Below are 19,949 nucleotides of genomic sequence, written 5' to 3'. Positions count from 1 at the left end.
ATCAGTTGGAAGATTTGGAAATAGTACATAGGTATCCTCAAGATTATTTATCTCTAAGTAGAAAAAGAATTCATCTTTCAAATTTTAATACAGCACAAATCCGGATGAACACAATGAGTAAGTCTAAGCAGCAACTGCAGACATTGTACAATATCATTAACGATCAGATTTGTATAAAATATGGTTTACTTTGGGTTCTTTAAGAAGGAAAAGCTAGATACTCAATATTTATAAATAACAAACTAATTGAATGTTTATTATATCAGAAACTTTTGTTCTTTATCACTCATTCACAAAAATCCACCTGTATTGTAAATACCAGACTCGTAGGAAAACTTCTGTTTAATCTTGGGTGGTCTCTTTGCCCAGGTTTGATTAAATATGTCTTTTCACAACAGGTGACTTTTTAATTGTTTTCTCATGGCAACCCATTTATTCCTCAGGCTTTGTTTGGCTTGCATTAGTTTTCAGAGTTAATGACCACGTGTGAGAAAGTGCTGAGTACAGGTGGCCAATGGTTATGCAGAGAATGTGGGAATTATGGAAAATGCAGGGCAAGTGATTTAACTTCACCAATTAATACAGTGGTGAATAGTTCCCTAGCCCTCAAGGTCTTTGAAACAGAAAACTTGCTAATGCAAGTATGGAATAAAGAATAAAGCAGCTTGTTCTTTGTATTTATTGGGCTTGCTTTCTTTAGCGCGCCAAGTATTTTTCCCTTGCACAGCTTACGGGCAGAAATCAACTTTTTCAAAGTGTCTTCTTCTCTGTGTGAGCAGTTCTATTAGCAAACTTGGCATTTTCCTCCCTCTGACTCGTGCATCTTACTGTTCTTCGGGAAGTCTGTAGGTTAGCGATTTGAGCCCTAGGGTTGCCTTATTTCCTCTTGGCCAATAGCTGTGGGAATTACTATAAAGGAGCACTGTAGTAATCTCTAGCACCCCAAGTCAATTCCAGCTATTAGAAATGCTTAAGATAAGTTCAAAAATAGAAGTTGAAATAGGAGTAAAATAACTGAGCCCAGGCAATTCTGACTGAGGAGAACTAAAAGAAAAAAATGAGATCTTTGGACTACCTAAGCTGCCAGAAACCAGCACCAAGCGCTGAAAGGGCTTTTCCACTGGGCTTAATATTTTTTCTTTCCTTTCTGACAAAAGGAACATTTGTTTGCGATTAGCTTAGTTAAGGAAATGGCATCTGAAGTCCTGTTTTCCAATTGGAATGACCCCTATGACCTGCTACGAAGACACTTGGAATATTTGTTCAGTCTTATTCAGGTATGCATGGGGGTGGTGCAATTTTCACAAATGCAAATACATTTGCCAAGTGTTCATAAGTTTCAAAATTATTCAAGTACTAAATTATAAAAATATTAAATATTTAAAACTATTGGAAGTAAAATATACTGAACTCAACTGCAGTGCAATCTTGGATCATAAACATGCTTGATGTGTGCTAAATTGATAAATACCAAAGAACATAGCAGGTTTTCACAAGTGTTGGTATAATGATTTGCCAAAAAATAAGGAGAGGGAAGTTGTAGACAATGCCTACAAATTATTGAATTTTGTTTTAAGCCATCAAGTGAATAATAAACAAGAACCATGTAATCCACAGGAAAATGTTTGTAAGTTGTACTGCATCTAGTTTCCTTTCAGCACATCTACTAATTCCTGTAATTATTGTCTGACAAAGAAGAAGGAGGGGTTAGACTTTTATTGGCCATTTTTATAGTCAACTATTTTCGAAATGATTTCAAAATGTTGGATTTTCAGATGTGGCCATTAGATTCTTCATATTGTCATGGTCAAACTTTAAAACTTTAAACATAAACAGCATTTATACTATTTTAAAACATTTTTCTTTTAATATAGCCTTGAATTCTGACTTATTAACTTCAGTGGTTCACTTCTGTAAAATTGAACCAATTTGAGTTAGTGGGGAAAAGAAAGCCTCAATACTGAAACACTTTAGGAAAGAACCAACCTCCTTCCCACCTTCCACCACCTCATCCCCTCTTAATTCAGTGTTACATGAAATGTACCTGTGTTTCTGAATATCCTCATTTTAGAAACAAGGGGGAAAATAATAAATTGAGAACAGGAAGGGGTATTTCTTCTTTTCCAGTTTTCCAATTCAAAGTTTCTCTGAAGGCAAAGTTCTAACATTGTAGCATTGGGGCAGGAGTCAAGATCTCTACTTCAAGCTTGGAAATGCACAGGAATGTGACCTCACAAGTTCAAAGTTAAGAAAATGTTTTCCTCCCACCTTGTTCATAATAGCTATGTTGCTTCTTTTTTTTTTAATTGGAGTATAATTGCTTTATAATGTTGTGTTAGTTTCTGCGGTACAATGAAGCGAGTCAGCTGTATGTATACGTATATCCCCTCCCTCTTGGACCTCCCTCCCATTCCCCCCATCCCACCCATCTAGGTCATCACAGAGCATCAAGCCGAGCTTCCTGTGTTTTATAGCATGTTCCCACTAGCTATCTATTTTACACATGGAGTGTGTATATGTCAATCCTAATCTCCCAATTCGTCCCACCCGCCCCTTCCCCCACTGTGCCCACATGTCCATTCTCTTCGTCTGCGTCTCTATTTCTGCCCTGGAAATATGGTACAGATGAAGCTATGCTGCTTTTTAATGCCCTGAGTATTGACTGCAGTAAATTGGTAGTTAAAAAATTCTCGTTTTGAAAAACGACTAGTAGAAACTCAGGTTTTCACTGGAAATTAAGATGGAAGTGGAGTGTGAGTGGGTGGCAGGAAAGATTTAGTGGCTGAATTGAACACCTGAGACAAGCATACTCTGCCAACACTATTTTAGATCTTCCCCCCTCAATTCTACAATTTCTTTGATATTAATTAGCCTTATTAAATTCATCACCTCTTCCAAGTAAAGCCAGAAGACCTCCAAAACTTTTTCTTCTTTTGCAGCAATAGTCTTTCTAGCTTTCCTTTCGTATACTTCATAGAATTAAATAGGCAGTTTCCACTAAAAACTGTCGATATTTTGATGGGTATTTTATTAATTCTATAGGCCAATTTGAAGAGACTGATATCTTTAGAATATTGAATTTTTTCATTAATAATATATCTGTTCATCAGTTAGGTCTTCATTATAAACTTTCAGTAAAGTTTTAATACTTTTCATAAAAGACTTGTACATCTTTTGGTAGATTTGTCCCAATGTTCTTTATGTTTTGTTACTATTTTAAAGAATATTTTCTAGTTTTATTGTAGATGACATACAAAACCTCAGTTGATTTTCTGTGTAAATTTGAATCCAGCAATTTTACCAAACTCTCTTTATAATTTTAATAATATAGCTTTATATATTGGTATTTTGATTGTTTCTTGCTGCATAATAAACTACTCTAAAGCATAGTGGCTTAAAATAACAATTATTTTATTATATCCCATAATTTTGTGACACACCTTAGCTTGTAAGTTCTCGTCTGCATACTGTGCTAGTCTTTTTTGATGTCAAAATTATGCTGACCTCAGAAAGCTCATTGGAGTGATTTTAGTTTCAGTTTCAACATGTAAAGCACTTGGAAGGCATAACTCCCACTTTCACAACAACAACAAAAAAGATGAACAAACTCAAAATCAATGATTTTTCATAGGTCTATCAGAGAATGAGGTCACAAGGCAAACCATGCCTCAAGATTTGGAGAGAGAGGTAAATATGTACAGTCAGATCTAAGATCAGCTTAGCAGAAGCAGAAGAAATTGGAGACAATAATTGGGCTACAGTATAATCACAGTGGATTTAAACTAACTGTGAGACTTGTTAGACACAGTTTCTATTTTAGAAGCAATTTTTAAGGAAACCCAAAGACAACAGGGAAGAAGAAAAGAGCAAAAAAGAAAGTATAAGAAGCCAAAGCCTCTGATATCTAGAGCAACAGCATACATGAAGCACAGCTCAGTGACTAGCAAAATTAACATAAGACCTGATAAAACCACCTAATTACCTCAATTCCCATCACACAATACTTCATGTTCAGCTTTTAACAAAGATTTACACAACACGTTAAAAGGCAAGAAAAAACACAACTTGTAGAGACAAAGCAAGCATCTTTGAATCGGTTGAAGCACTTGTTTTTTTGAATTTTCAGATAGGAAATTTAAATTAATTATGATTAACATATCAAGAGCTCACGTGGAAAGAGTATACAGCAAGTAAGAACAAATGTAAGCAGAAGGATGGAAACTCTAAGAATCTGAAAATAAATGCTAGAAATAAAAAAATTCTATAAGTGAAATGAGGAATGTTTTTCATGGTCTCATCAGTGGACTGGACACAGATGAATAAAGAATGAGTTTGCTCAAATACAGGTCAACAGAAACTTCCCAAAATAAAATGTATATTAAAAAAAGGAAAAAAATGGAATATAATATTCAAGAACTGTGAGACAATTACAAAGGTGTAATATATGTGTATAGAAGTACTAGAAAGAGAACAGAGAAAAGTGTACAAAGGATATTTAAAGTACTAATGGATGAGAATTTCTCAAAATTAATGACAGACACCAAACCACAGATCCAGAACTCTGAGAACACAAAGCATGACAAATACCAAAAAATTTACCACTAGGCACATCATAATCCAAAGTGAAGAAAATCCTGAAAGGAGCTAGAGATAGGGGCAGGGGAGGACACTTAGAGGAACAAGGAAAAGAAATACATCAGCCTTCTCATCAAAAACCATGGCAGCAAGAATAGAATGGAGTAAAAAAAAATGTTAAAACCAAAAAACTATGAATCAAGAATTCTGCCTCCAGTGAAATTATTCTTCAAGCTGAAAAATAAATAAAGACTTTCTCAGACAACAGCTAAGAGGGTTTTCTGCCAGTAGACCTGCGTTGCAAGAAATTGTTAAGTTCTTCCAGGAGAAGGATATTTATGTAGGTCAGAAACTTGGATCCATGTAAAGAAAGAAAGAGCATCAGAGAAGAAATAAATGAAATTAAAATAAGATGTTTATGTTTTTTATTCTTAATTAATCTAATAGGTAACTGTTCAGAGAAATAATAGCAAAAATGTATTAGGTGATTATAGCATATGTGTAAGTAAAATAAATAAAAGCAATGTGTTAAGACAGGAGAGGGAAGAATTAGAAATACTCTTTTATAAAGTAGCTACACTATATAAGTGGGGTTAGATTAGTTATAAATGTATATGGAAACATCTAGAGCAACTACTTAAAAAATTTAAAAGAAATGTAATTGATAGACTAAGAGAAAAAAGAAAATTAAACCAGGCTTCCCTGGTGGCGCAGTGGTTGAGAGTCCGCCTGCCGATGCAGGGGACACGGGTTCGTGCCCCGGTCCGGGAGGATCCCACATGCCGCGGAGCGGCTGGGCCCGTGAGCCATGGCCGCTGAGCCTGCGCGTCCGGAGCCTGTGCTCCGCGACGGGAGAGGCCACAACAGTGAGAGGCCCGCGTACCGCAAAAACATAAATAAATAAATAGCATGTTTCTTGGGGCTTCCCTTGTGGTGCAGTGGTTGAGAGTCTGACTGCCGATGCAGGGGACACGGGTTCGTGCCCCGGTCCGGGAAGATCCCACATGCCGCGGAGCGGCTGGGCCCGTGAGCCATGGCCGCTGAGCCTGCGCGTCCGGAGCCTGTGCTCCGCGACATGTGCTCCGCGACAGGAGAGGCCACAACAGTGAGAGGCCTGCGTACCACAAAAAAATAAATAAATAAAAATAAAACCATAAGAAATGCTCAATTATAACCAAAGAAAGCTGGTGACACCAAATGCTGGTGAGGCTGTGGAGTAGCTGGAACTCTCATTCATGCTGGTGCGAATGCAAAATGGTGCAGTCACTTGGAAGACACTGTCATTTTCTTAAAAAAGAAGAAGTACTGCTTTCATACAATCCAGTGATTATGCTCCTTGGTATTTACTCAAATGGGTTGAAAACTTACATCCACCATAAGCCTAATTTTGACAAACAAGTGAGACATATTTGACAAACAAGCAAAAGCAATTCAATGGAGAAAGGATTGTCTTTTCAACAAGTGATGCTGGAACAATTGGACATCCACATGCAAACCCTCCCTGCCAAAATAAAACAGAAAAAAAAACTAAACACAGACTTTACACCCTTCACAAAAATTAGCTCAAAATGGACCATACAGTGAAATGTAAATTAACAAGTTGGACTTTATGAAATTTTCTTCTGTTGAAAAAGACTATTAAGATAATAAAAAGGTAAATTACAAACTGGGGAAAATATTTGCAAAACATATCTAATAAAAGCCATGTATCCAAAACACACAAATAATTCTTGCAATTTAACAGTAAGTAAACAAGCGACCCAATTTAAATATGAGCAAAAGATCTGAACAAACACCTCACCAAAGAGGATATAATACTGATGGCAAATAGATGTATGAAAAGAAGTTCAACATCATATGTTATTAGGGAATTGCTAATTAAAATAACAATGAGAGGGCTTCCCTGGTGGCGCAGTGGTTGACAGTCCGCCTGCCGATGCAGGGGACACGGGTTTGTGCCCCGGTCCGGGAAGATCCCACATGCTGCGGAGCGGCTGGGCCCGTGAGCCATGGCCGCTGAGCCTGCGCGTCTGGAGCTTGTGCTCCGCAACGGGAGAGGCCACGGCAGTGAGAGGCCCGCGTACCGCAAAAAAAAAATTTTTTTTTTAAATGTAGTGTATTGTTGACAAGAAGGGTGTCAAACAATAACCATCTTTAATCCACCACATTCTTTTTTTTTTTTTTTTAAGAAGATGTTGGGGGTAGGAGTCTATTAACTTATTTTTTTTGCTGTGTTGGGTCTTCGTTTCTGTGCCAGGGCTTTCTCTAGTTGTGGCAAGCGGGGGCCACTCTTCATCACGGTGCGCGGGCCTCTCACTATCGCGGCCTCTCTTGTTGCAGAGCACAGGCTCCAGATGCGCAGGCTCAGTAGTTGTGGCTCATGGGCCTAGTTTCTCCGCGACATGTGGGATCCTCCCAGACCAGGGCTCGAACCTGTGTCCCCTGTATTGGCAGGCAGATTCTCAACCACTGCGCCACCAGGGAAGCCCAATCCACCACATTCTTAATGAGAATGCTAACACTATTTCATCTTAATTATAATATTAACTAAAAATGTTGTAGATGTCTTTATGCTTTTTACTAGCTTAATGAAATTCTCTTCAATTCCTGAGTTGATAATATTTAATGAATTGATATTGAACATTTTTAAATGCTTTTCCCTCATCTACTGAGATGATCATATGGTTTTCTTCTTTATGATATTAATGTCTATTATTTAGTAGATAGATTCAGTAAGTGTAAAAAATCTCAAGTAAGGATGGCTTAAAGCAGACTAAAGTTTATTTCTTTCTAATTTAATAGACCAGGCATGAAAAGTGCAAGTCTGGTATAGAATCTGTTCCAGACTCCTGCCTTTTTGTGCCTACATCCTTCCATTATTCATAAGGGTATTGTATTGATATCACCATTTCTGTCAGCAGAAGAGGAAAAGGGGGTGAAATCAGGTATGCTCCTTTTTATTTAAGAGAACTGACAGGAAGTTATACAAATCACACCATCTCACATCCCCTGGCCAGAATTTAGTCCTACGGCAGCATGTGTTTGCAGAGAAGGCTGGGAAATTAGTGTGCTGTTCTGGGAAAACACTTGCCCCCATTAAAAAAAATGTATTTCTGAGAAAGCATATTTCTAGGCAGAAAGTATATTTATATGGAAGAAGGAGAAAATAAATATTGGGACAATAAATAGTCCTGACACATGTGGTGAATTATAAGAATCAATTTTCTAACATGAATCCAAGCTTGCATTTCTGAGATAAATGCAGTTAGCACATACTGAATCATCACTTCTTTAAGCATTGCTAATTTGCTTTTCTACTATTTGTTTTTATTTTTATTTTGCATAAGAGAGATTGGCCTATAAGATTCCTTTCTTATTCTATCCTGATCCATTTAGTATTAAAGTTATGCCAATATCAAAAAAAAAATTGGGGGAGTGAAACCTATTTTAAAATTCCTCTTTTGTGTGTGTGTGTGTGTGTGTGTGTGTGTGTGTGTGTATAAGCATTATTTCCTTGAACCCCATTCTCTTTATTGCATTAGGCTGTACTACCAACCTAAAATCACTTTAGTTACTTTTTTCTGTACATACAGATACCCCGTATGAACACAGACTGAAGTGAGGGGTGATTGTTTTTCCTCCCCTCCAGATGCCAAGTTTAAGACAGGTTTTATTTGGTTTTTTTGGTTTTGTCTGGTTTTGTTGTCACTTTCTGCTTAGCAATTTTATTTTCCTTTTATCCATATGATGCCAATGAAATCCTTTTCCCAGCTTTGTAGAAGTTTCTTATTTTGGGCCCCTTACCCTTGGGTAGACTTTATTTCCTTATTCTCATCCCCGTGCAACTATCAGAACAGAAATTCAAGGTATCCAGGTTTTTTCAGTAGTGATTAAGGTAAAAGCACCTTCCTTTGTTGTTTACCTTTGCAGAATTTTAAAACCTCAGCTAAAATTGGAGTTAGGACAGGCCTGAAGGGTGAGCTCTCACCCCCTGCCTCCATTACCAGTTGCTCCAAATAGGAAGAGACATAAGGCTGTAACCTCCAACAGGAAGGTGTTGCCAACTCTGTTATCCAACAGGAATAAGAAAACTTCTCTCCCACTGAGGACAGCCCAGCCAATCGGAGACTGTAACATACCAACCAATAAAAAGCCTCCATACTTTGGACTCTTAGCTTCCTCTAATGAACTCTTTGGCTATCACAGCCCCTCCCAAGTCCCCTGCTTTTCTCTATAAAAGCAACTTCCCCCTCACTTTTGCTGGTAAAATAACTATTTTACTATTAAAGTTGACACCTTGTTGATCTCATTTTTGTTCTCCGTGAGGGTCTTCCTGTCTTGCCACCTCAGCAAAGCAGATATAAACACATTTAATCTTTCACACACACACACACACACACACACACACACACACACACACACACACACACACCAGCTTTTCAGCTGTTCCAAGTAGCAAAGTCAGTCAACAACTCAGATCTACTTTCCTGCCAGGAAGAGAAGTGGCAGAGGACATCTAGGTCACCTCTTCTCCGTCTTCTTCATTCAAAGTTTCTGTCATTAAATAGAATCAGTTCTTTAACTCTCTTATCACTTATCACATGTCAATATAATTAAAATTTGCACATTATTTTACCAAAACATACAAGTAAACAATGAAATGGTAATTAAGTGTAATTTTCCAGGTAATTGCTTCATTCATCTTTTAAGTGAATGCGTTGCCTAAACAATATACCAATTCCCTGACTCAGTTGTTCATCAGTCTTTCACTGCTCATCTTTGGCTACAGAATGCTGCCCCTACTTCTTAACCATACCTTCAAAGAATCTCCAGAATGGCCTCAGTTGACCAGATCTATGGTTTTCCGCAAAAATTTTCTTCAATTCATATTTCTCTGCATATAGCTTGGACTACCGCTAATAGAGCAGCCCCTATTACTTCATGAAAATTCTCTTCACTTTCTCGACTTGCTGCCAGTGATACTGAGATACTACCTAGCTGAATTGGTTTTCATTCATAAATTCACCTATCAAAATCTTACATACCCTTAATAATGAATTCCGTGTTACCTTAATCACTTTTCAGATCCACTAGCCATGAATAATATTGCCCTCATCTATATTGCCAAAATAGTTTTTCAAAAACTTTTCAAAATAAAGTAACTTCATGATTCACATTATAATGTTTACTCTAGGTGTCTATTCGTCTCCCTAAATAATATCATTTCTGAGAACACAGATCATGCTTCAGTCACCTTGGAATCTCTATGGAGACCCAACACTTTACTCATTAATTTGTCAATATACATTTATTGCATTCAATTACATTTACCCCTTTCTATTTCTTTTAAATCACAGCATGATAAATTTTAGATTCCTAAAGTTATCCATTTCAAGTATCAGAGATATTTTCTACTAACAATTAAACTTCAGAATAAAATGAAAAATAAAAAATAATAAAATGAAATGTAAAAATAAAGTGAAATAAAAAGCATAGAGGACACTAACAAAACAAGGGGATTTTTATGAGTGGAAGGATTTAACCTAAAAGGCAGAGTCTCTGTGGGCCTCTTGGAAATATGCAGCTGTACTGCTGGCTGCAGTCTGTAGTTCAAGAGATATTTTCTAAGCCTGTTGTTGTTATTAATTTGTGGAGAAGAGGTCTCTGTAGAGGAAAAAAATCCAAGATTTTTTGTTTCCTTTTCCATCACTCACAGTCACTGTAATGTCAACACCATTTAGGTCAAATTTCAGGCATTCAAAGTGTGCAGCTTCGTCCAGCTGCAAGGACTAAAATCCTTCTCGAGCACTGCAGCCTGACCCATAAAATCTGTCTAAGGGTGTAAGTAACAATTAACAGGTGTGCACCTTCCCCAGAACGCTTTCATAAGACATGAAATGCATAAAGTAGTATGCGTGAATTTCGTAAGAATTACATATAGGCAAATATATATGTTTTTACTAATGGATCTCAAAGAATTGAAATTATTCAACCATATAAATTAAACCATGTATTTAAATTTGTTACAGAAGGGCACCTCAGCCCTCTTGTAGTCAGTGTGCTCATTGGATAATGAGCTGTGTTGCCCAAGAGCCTATCCCTGAATCGCCTCTCTTCCATTCCCAGGAGTATTACAATCCTCTTCAAGTTACTTAATGTATCTAACTTTTGGTTTCCTCATCTATAAAGTAGAGATAATGATTCAACTGATGGATGGTGTTATTGTGAGAATTCAACATCGTAACACAGGTATCAGTGTTAGCCCAAGATGAGCAATCACTAAATGTTAGCAATCATTTTTTTTACAAATTATTTTATTACTTTTAAACGACAGACAGACTCATCCTTCCACCTTGTATCTTCTTGTCTTCTGTCTCCTTCTTCATCATGCTCTTTAGTATCTTTCTAGTCACTCCTCTTCTTGGCTATGAACCACACCCTTTCTCCCCACTCTGCCAAACCCACAAAATTAATCAGGTCAGTAACACACTTTCAAACTGCCGAAGTCTCCCTGCTCTTTGTTCTTCTGTTATTTCCATTTACCAATCCCCACACTTCAATAACCCCCCTTGCCCAGTTTCTCTTCCCATGTTCATAAACCGAAGCATGTCACTAAACAATAGTGACCAAGTCAACTGACCTCAGCTGGGCTCTCATTGTATCTCAGCAATTCTTTTATTTATCACCTGTTGACTCCCCATTGCATTCCTTGCTGCAGCTGTTCCAAATATTTCCGCTCTGCTCAAGTCCCTAATCCCAGCCCTCCAACCTCCCCTCTTAGCACTTAACCTCACCTCCTACTGAGAAAATTGAAACCATCCCAACATAAGTTTACACCATTGCTCTCCTTTTCTACTTAAAAAAAATCTGTGAATCTCTCCCTCATTGCTTTTGGATTTACTTGAGGAAATGGTTTCCTTTGCAGGGAAACAGCATTATGTTCTGGCGGACAGATTTGGGTTTGGAGTCAGACAGACCAAGTTAGATACTCTGTGTTGACACAGTAAGATGTTGACAAATGTTTCAATTTCACAGCCTCAATGTCATCATCTCTAAAATGGAGGTAATAATTTCTACCTCATAGGGTAGTAAAGAATAATTAACAGACTTTTTGCAGATAGTAAACATTTAACAAACTACAGCTATTATTATTGTTTGAAAAGCCCAAACTCTTAACCTGCATTCTTGAGCCTATAGATAGGGTTGACCCTAATAATTATGGTGGTAATAATAATAATGATGATGATGATGATGATAAAGGTAAATAATGATCTCCATGCCTTTTCTATTAAGTTAGTTACTCAATTATCTATTTTTTTCTTAATTCTTTAACTCAATCTAGTTCATTGGTCAAGTCTTCCTTTCGCTTGTGATGAGGACTTTTTTTTTTTTTTGCGGCACGCGGGCCTCACTGTTGTAGCCTCTCCCGTTGCGGAGCACAGTCTCTGGACGCGCAGGCTCAGCGGCCATGGCTCACGGGCCCAGCCGCTCCGCGGCATGTGGGATCTTCCCGGACCGGGGCACGAACCCGTGTCACCTGCATCGGCAGGCGGACTCGCAACCACTGCGTCACCAGGGAAGCCCCTTCCTTTTTCTTTAAAAGAAAGATAAATGACTGCCTTCTTTTTAAGCTAAAATCCCATTGTCCCAACTTTTGACCAGTATCCTTGAGAAAATTGTTACCCTACCTGACTTTTCCAAATAGTTCTTAAAACCCTTTAAACATAACTTTTTCACCCTATTTAACCTGTTCCTTAAAAAGCACCACTGGACATATGCTCATCCAGCATCATTTCCTCAGTCTCCAGCCTCAAGCTTTTGTAGCTCTTGCTCTGACTCATCCACTCCCTTCTCTGATTTCTATAACTTTATACAAACCACATCCTCCTCTTCTTTCTCCATATTCTTTACTTGCTATTGATATTTCTTCTATCACCAAAATTCAGCCATTCTTTTACGTTTAGTCCTTGGCTTTCTTCCTGTATTTTCCCTGAGCAAACTCATTAATTCTCACAGTTTTAATGATTAGATCCTCACAGTGGCTGCTCATACTCAGGAAATTTTATATTCTCTGCAACAAGTTTTCTTTTCTTACCAATGTAAGAGTACCAATAAGTACTTTCAGTTTGGTATTCACCTTAATGTCTTTTTTCCCTACTTTTTAAGCTGCATAATTATAATTGCCTCTAAATATCTACACCTAAAAGTCCTACCTAAATTAAAATTGAGCATAAAAACATAAATTTAGTCTTATGAGAAATAGCTCTTCCTTTGAGTTCCTTATTTCTATTCAATAATTATTTCATATTCCAAGTCACCCAAACTTGAAATAGTAGATATCAAATCAGCAACAAGTATTCATTGATCCCTACTCTGTAACAGATCTGGGTACAAGCAGTGAGCAGAAAAGAAGTGATTCTTGAATTCTTAGAGATTAAAATCTAATATGAAGCACACATAGAGCAACTAATACAAGTGTTATCAATATCAAAAAGGGAGAGTACAAGATGCAATAAAAATTTTATACACCAATGAGACTTAATTAGTCTGTAGAGCTAGTGAAAAGGTGTCACTGAAATTTACCTGAAGGAAGAGTTATGCATGGTAGGGAAGCAGAGGAAGATGAAGAATACAGGCAGAAAGAAGAGTATGTGTGAATGTCCTGTTATAAGAACAAGAGTAGGGAACTGAATAACTAGTGGAGAGTGGGTTTAGAAGGAAGTATCAGAAATTTGACCTTACAGAGCTTCTAAAAGGCAAGGGAAGTCATTTGAGACTTTTAAGTGAAGGACTAAGAAGACCCCATTTGTATTTTTTTTTTCTGTTCAGCTTTATTAAAATATAATTAACATATAACATTATGTCTAAGGTATACAATGTGTTGATACTATACACATATATTTGCAATATGATTACAACCATAATATTAGCTAACACCTCAATCACATCACATGATTACCATTTCTTCTTCTGTGATGAGAATATTTAAGATCTACTCTCTTAGAAATTTTTAGGTATACAATATAGTACTGTTAACTATAATCACTATGCTGTACATTAAATCCCCAGAATGTACTTGTTTTATAACCAGAAGTTTGTATCCTTTGACCAACATCTCTCCTTTTCCCCCAACATCCAGCCCCTAGTAACCACTATTCTACTCTCTATTGCTATGAATTTGGCATTTTTGAACTCCACATATAAGTGATTTCATATAGCATCTGTCTTTCTCTGACTTATTTCACTTAGTATAATGCCCTCAAGGTCTATCTATTCATGTTGTCAAAAAAAGGCAGAATTTCCTTCTTTCTTGTGGAGGAATAAAAATTCATTATATATACACACCACATCATCTTTATCCATTGATGGACTTTAGGTTGTTTTCATGTCTTGGCTATTGTGAATAATGCTTCAATAAATATGGGAGTACAGATATCTCTTCAATATCTTGTTTTCATTTCCTTTGAATATATACTCAGAAGTGAGATTGATGGATCATATGGTAGTTCTATTTTTAATTTTTTTGAGGAAACTCCATACTGTTTTCCATAGTGACTGCACCAGTTTACATTGCCACCAGCACAGCCCATGGGTACCCTTTTCCCCACATGCTCACCAGCACTTGTCATCTCTTGTCTTTTTGATGATAGCCAATCTAAGAGTTGTGAGATGATATCTCATTGTGGTTTTGATTTGCATTTCCTTGATAATTAGTGAGCAACTTTTCAAGTGCCGATTGGCCATTTGTATATCGTCTTTTGGAAAAATATCTGTTCAGTTTCTCTGCTCATTTTTCAATTGGGATTGGCTGTTGTTATTAGTGAGTTGTATGAGTTCTTTATATATTTTAACTATTAACCCCTTATTTAGATGTATGATTTGTAAATATTTTCTCCCATTCCATAAGTTGCCTTTTCATTTTTGTTGATTGCTTCTTTCACTGTGCAGAAGCTTTTAGTTTGATGAAGTTGCACTTATTTATTTTTGCCTTTATTGCTTGTACTTTTGATGTCAAATCCAAAGGAAAAAAAAATTGCCAAGACCAATGTCAAGGAGATTTCCCCCTATGTCTTCTTCTCTGAGTTTTATGGCCTTAGGTCTTATGTTTAAGTCCATTTTGAGTTAATTTTTGTGAGTGGTATAAGATAGGGGTCCAATTTTATTTTTAATGCATGTGGTATCCAGTTTTCTTAACATTATTGAAGAAACTATCCTTTCCCCATTGAGTATTCATAACTCCCTTATTAAAAATATTAGTTGACTGTGTACATATGGGCTTATTTTTGGACTCTCTATTCTGTTCCATTTGTCTATATGTCTATTTTTATGCCAGTACTACCATACTCTTTTAATTAATATATCTTTATAGTATAATTTGAAATCAGAAAGTGTGACTTTTTTAGGTTTGTTCTTTCTCAGTATTGCTTTGGCTATTCAGGGTCCTTTATGGTTCCGTACAAATTTTAGAACATTGTTTTTTCTATTTCTGTAAGAAGTGTCATTGGAATTTTGATTGATATTGCATTGAATTTATAAATTGCTTTGGGTAATGTGGACGTTTTAACATATTCTTCCAATCCATGAGCATTGAACATCTTTCCATTTTTTTGTGTCTTCTTCAATTTCCCAGCTATAATGCTTCATCTTTTTGAAAGAATAATGTATTTATATATTAATTATATGATTTTAAATTTATTTATATATGTATATTTATAAGATTTTAAATATATATTTTTAAAATATTATGATAATTTGCCTTAAATTTTGAAAAATTACCTTAAAATTAAGAGATTAGACTCCTGTCTTAAATAATATCTTGCCACCATAGCAAATATTCCAGATTACTATTGTCTTTTTATACATATCAAGAGATAAAGATTTATGTTTCAATTAAACAATACCTTTTCTATAGCTAATAATAAACTGGCATATGGGACCCTATTATCATTTAAGATTTTCATCATTAGAGTGTAGATAACAAATTGATGTTTATTAAAGGAATTGAATCCTGAGATATCATGGAATTAAAAAAAACCATCAAGATATCAGTACATCTTTTAAAATGACAAAATCCATGACTAGGCAGGAAAATATTAGGTAGAGCATAGAGAGAGAATAATTAGTCTTAGCTAGGAAGAGCCACAACATAGTGTTTTTCCTGGTTGAAACAACCTCGGTGCAATACTCGTTTAAAACTGAGTGACACCATCAATTGCTTAAGCTTCTTGTACTCAGTTCCCTCACAAGTAAAATTAAAGAATAATAATAAAGCATAGGTTTTATGTGAGAAGCTAATGAGAAAAAATGTTAGAACTCTGACAATCACATTGAGTAAGAGTTTGATGAAGTTGGCTGATTGTTTTTCTTATAATGTGATCCTATAGGAACTGATGGGAATATATAAAAATAAGTTATAGGTGGAAGGAAGTAGAGGGAGAGCCCAAATAATGACTTCCAAAGCCTTTGTGACCTCAGCAAAGGTTATGTGTTATCTTGGAAGAAGAGAGACGGGTGTAGGTTGTGGAGTAGAATTTTGAGGATAGAGAAGATACAAAATATCACCCTGGAGAACAGGAGAGAAAGCTGATGAGAAAAGGAAAACTTTTTATTGGGAAAATCATAAATTGTAGAATTACGAGTGTATGTTTGTGTGTGTGTGTGTGTGTGTGTGTGTGTGTGTGTGTGTGTGATTATTGATTCTTTTTCCTACCAGCACTCAATAGCCATGGTGTAGATTCAGAGAAGGCAGGGAAAGATTTCTCCAGATCTGTTTTGCTGTTTTTAACTGGATTCAGTAGAAAAGGGAGATGGGACAATGTGAAGACAGGCGCCATGATGAATACATAAGTTGAGAGAAAAAAGGGAAAGAAGCATTTAGAAATATAACTGGATTAAAAAACGTGCAGATGAGAATAGAATTTTACTGGAAAGAAGGAGAGTAATGGGCTGGAAGAGATTTGGAGATTATGAAGGATACTTACTACAATTCCCAATTCTGACGTATATGAAAGATGACATAGTAAGCAGTCTCCAGTGTAGAAAAATAGTAATATCAGGAAAGATCCAAATTAATTTAAGGCAAATGGATGGATGAACTATTCAGAGAGGAATATAATAAAACTTCTTTATCCTCTGATGTCTGAATTGGTATAGAGCAGAACTGGGAAAATTAAGAAGTATCAAATTCAAATCAAGCACAAATAATTGACATAATAATTTTTAGAAATTGGTCTGTGATTATTTTTAATTGGGGTAGAATAAGAAGTTATTGTAATATTATGCCTTTAAACACTAGTAAGAAACTGAGACAAAAATCAGGAAACTTCTGATCTCGATGCTTCTATTCTTAAAGGGTTTTGAATAAGATTTTGATAAACCTACAAACAATCACATGTTTACCTTGATAGGGTTGAAGATTATGAATTCTCTTCAAGATGATTTCAAGTTCAAAAATTTCTTAAAAATTCAATCACAGGAAACTGATGAAGATGTATAATAGAACACAATTACTGAGTTACACATTTACAGGTAGAAAAATGCCAAAATGCAAAAAAAAAAAAGGTCAAGAAGAATAAAATTATTACTGACTATGTCATTAAACGCTGAAGAATAAAATACAATTTTAGAATAATATTTAATAATATTCTTATAAATCCTGCCTTGCATATGTCAAATGCTCTTTAGATATACATTGAAAAAATAAATTAATAGTTATCATTTACAAAAAAGCACATTATACAATGATATGAAATATATGATGTTTGAAAATTTTAAAAGTGGCTAGCTCTAATTTGTATTTTATTGGAACACAATGGCTCCAGGTCTATTGTTGCAATTTGTATTAACATAAATTAGGTGTGTTCATTATACCTGGACTTACCCCAGAGTTCAAATCATTATCGGCTCTTTGTCAGGTTACTTTGGCAAAAACTAGTAGGAGCTAATTAGGGGGATTGTATTTCATAGTATATCCATATTTACACTGACAGAGAGGACGGTATAGGGGCTCAATTAAGTTTTCCTATAGTGTTGTTGTTGTTGTTTTCTATAAAATGACATCAGTTCTTATTTCTAATGGAGTCAAAACATGGAATTGGAAATCAGATGACTTGAAATTACTCTCCTTTGTGATGAGCGTTAGTCAGCTATAAAGTATCCTCTGTTAGGAAGCAGCTTTAGTGAGTGACTATAGTGAAAAGCACATTACCTGTGTCATCAAAACCTAGATTTTAGTCCACTTCTGCCATTTCTTATCTGACCTTGGACATGTCGTTACCATTTCTAGATTTCAGCTTCTTTAATCTATAAAATGAAGACTCCGTTAGACAGTATAAAAATGGAGAAGAATTTTATAATTTATCTAATGATACCATGATACTAATTTTTTCTATCATAAATATAAGAAAGAGTAAATAAACAAGCAAACATCTCTTACTATTAACATACTTCTGGGGAGAGAGGGAATGAAATACGTTTACCTTAATTGAGACCACACTTTGGCAGTACTCAAGTACACTGAATTCCAGAAATCCTAAGAACAAGATGCAAAGCAGTAGATGGCATATACTGTGCAAACAGCATTCCCCACAGTGGACTTCCTGAAGCATTGCATAGGACTGTCCCCAGTTAGGGCAGGAGCTCGATGTGGTGAAATGAACTGGACAGATCAGCTACATCTGGATAGCCAGCCTTCCACTTACTACATTTGGCTTTGTACTTAGGCAGCACCACACACCAGCTCTCCTTTTCTTCCCAAGGAGAGTGAAGTCACCTATGGGTTGCACTAGTTCTGTGTTCCTTTTTGCAAGTCTACTCCCAAAACTCATAAAAAGTCCAAAGTGATAGATCATGTGGTGACCTTTGCAAGAGTAAATGAATTACACTGACTGGAGGTTATACTTTGATTCGCTTGATTTATGTAAACATGCTGTTGAATAAAATATATATTTCACACCCAAGCAAATACAAACACTATTATAGGAAGAAGTGATTTTAATCCTGAATTCCTGGGCTAGTAAAATACTCTTGTCTGATTTTAGTAAAGCCTGAAATGGCCTTTCACTTATTAATAATAAATGCTTACCTAGGTGGGATAGGGAGGGTGGGAGGGAGATGCAAGAGGGAGGCAACACAAAGTCCAATCACATATCATCCCCGGCTCAAAATACAGATTCTCTAGGTGATAACCAACCCTTCTCTCTTTCTGTCATGATCCCATATTCTGTAATTTATGAACTAAGTTAAGAATATAAGCATGATAAACCCTATTTACATATGGAGAGACAGGCAAAGCGCACTGACTGTAGGGGAAATATTGAATATTCCTGAGTACCAATCATCTTTGAATAATTCGCTTGTGTTATAAAAGAATCATCACATTATGAGTCATCTTCCACTCTGTAGAACTAACATTTTGAACTCCAGACTTGAGGAATGGTAGCAGTAGCAAGATTATATTTCTCATGCAGAGGTGGCATCAGTACTTGTAGTAATAATAAAGACACTGCAGTTAAGTTGATTTTTTTTTTTTTTGGCATTTAGTTTTGAGAGAAAGCTCCAGAATGGGTTTCTAGGAGGTAACTTTTGCAGCACGGCTTTAGATATACGTCTACAAGTTTGCTTTATTTTTACTCTGATCATCCTACTGATCCTGTTAAATATCTAATATTTAAGAAAATTTCCTTTTTCTTAAATTTGCCAGCACATTTCCAGGTTTTGCAACTACAAAAATAACCAAAAGAATAATGACATTGGAAATGATTGCAGGTGGTAGACATTCAATAATCATTATCTAGGATTGGTCATTCAATACGCATAGATCTGGATACAGTAAGAATACAGCTATAGTTAAAAAAAACAAAAACAGGATTCCAACAGTCTCTGACGGGCAGAGGCAAAAAGGTGCATTGTTAGTATCTGTGCTCTCCTGTGCCCATTATGTATAAGTCTTGATTAAGTAGCTGCTACTATAGAATAAAATGTTGATCATGACCTAGGGGTGTAGTGATGGCTTCCTTTTTTGTAATTGACTTGTAAGCCTAAAGAATGAGACAAACAATCTAAGTCCTAATTCTTCTTTTTTATTGAAGTATAGTTGATTTACAATGCTGTGTTAATTTCTGCGGAACAACAAAGTGATTTAGTTATAGATAGATAGATAGATAGATACACAGAGAGATAGATACATTCTTTTTAAAATTCTTTTCCATTCACGTTTATCACAGGATATTGAATATAGTTCCCTGTGCTATACAATAGGACCTTGTTTTAATTCTTTAAGATACCATTCAATAATAGTCTTTACCAATTGCAGGAGCAGGACTAAAGAAGCAAAATGATTGGCAAAATAAAATATTAATAATATTCACAAGTAT

Source organism: Phocoena phocoena, chromosome 18 (genome assembly GCF_963924675.1).
Source record: "Phocoena phocoena chromosome 18, mPhoPho1.1, whole genome shotgun sequence".
NCBI classification, from domain to species: domain Eukaryota; kingdom Metazoa; phylum Chordata; class Mammalia; order Artiodactyla; family Phocoenidae; genus Phocoena; species Phocoena phocoena.
Note: the sequence above shows the minus strand (reverse complement) of the source record.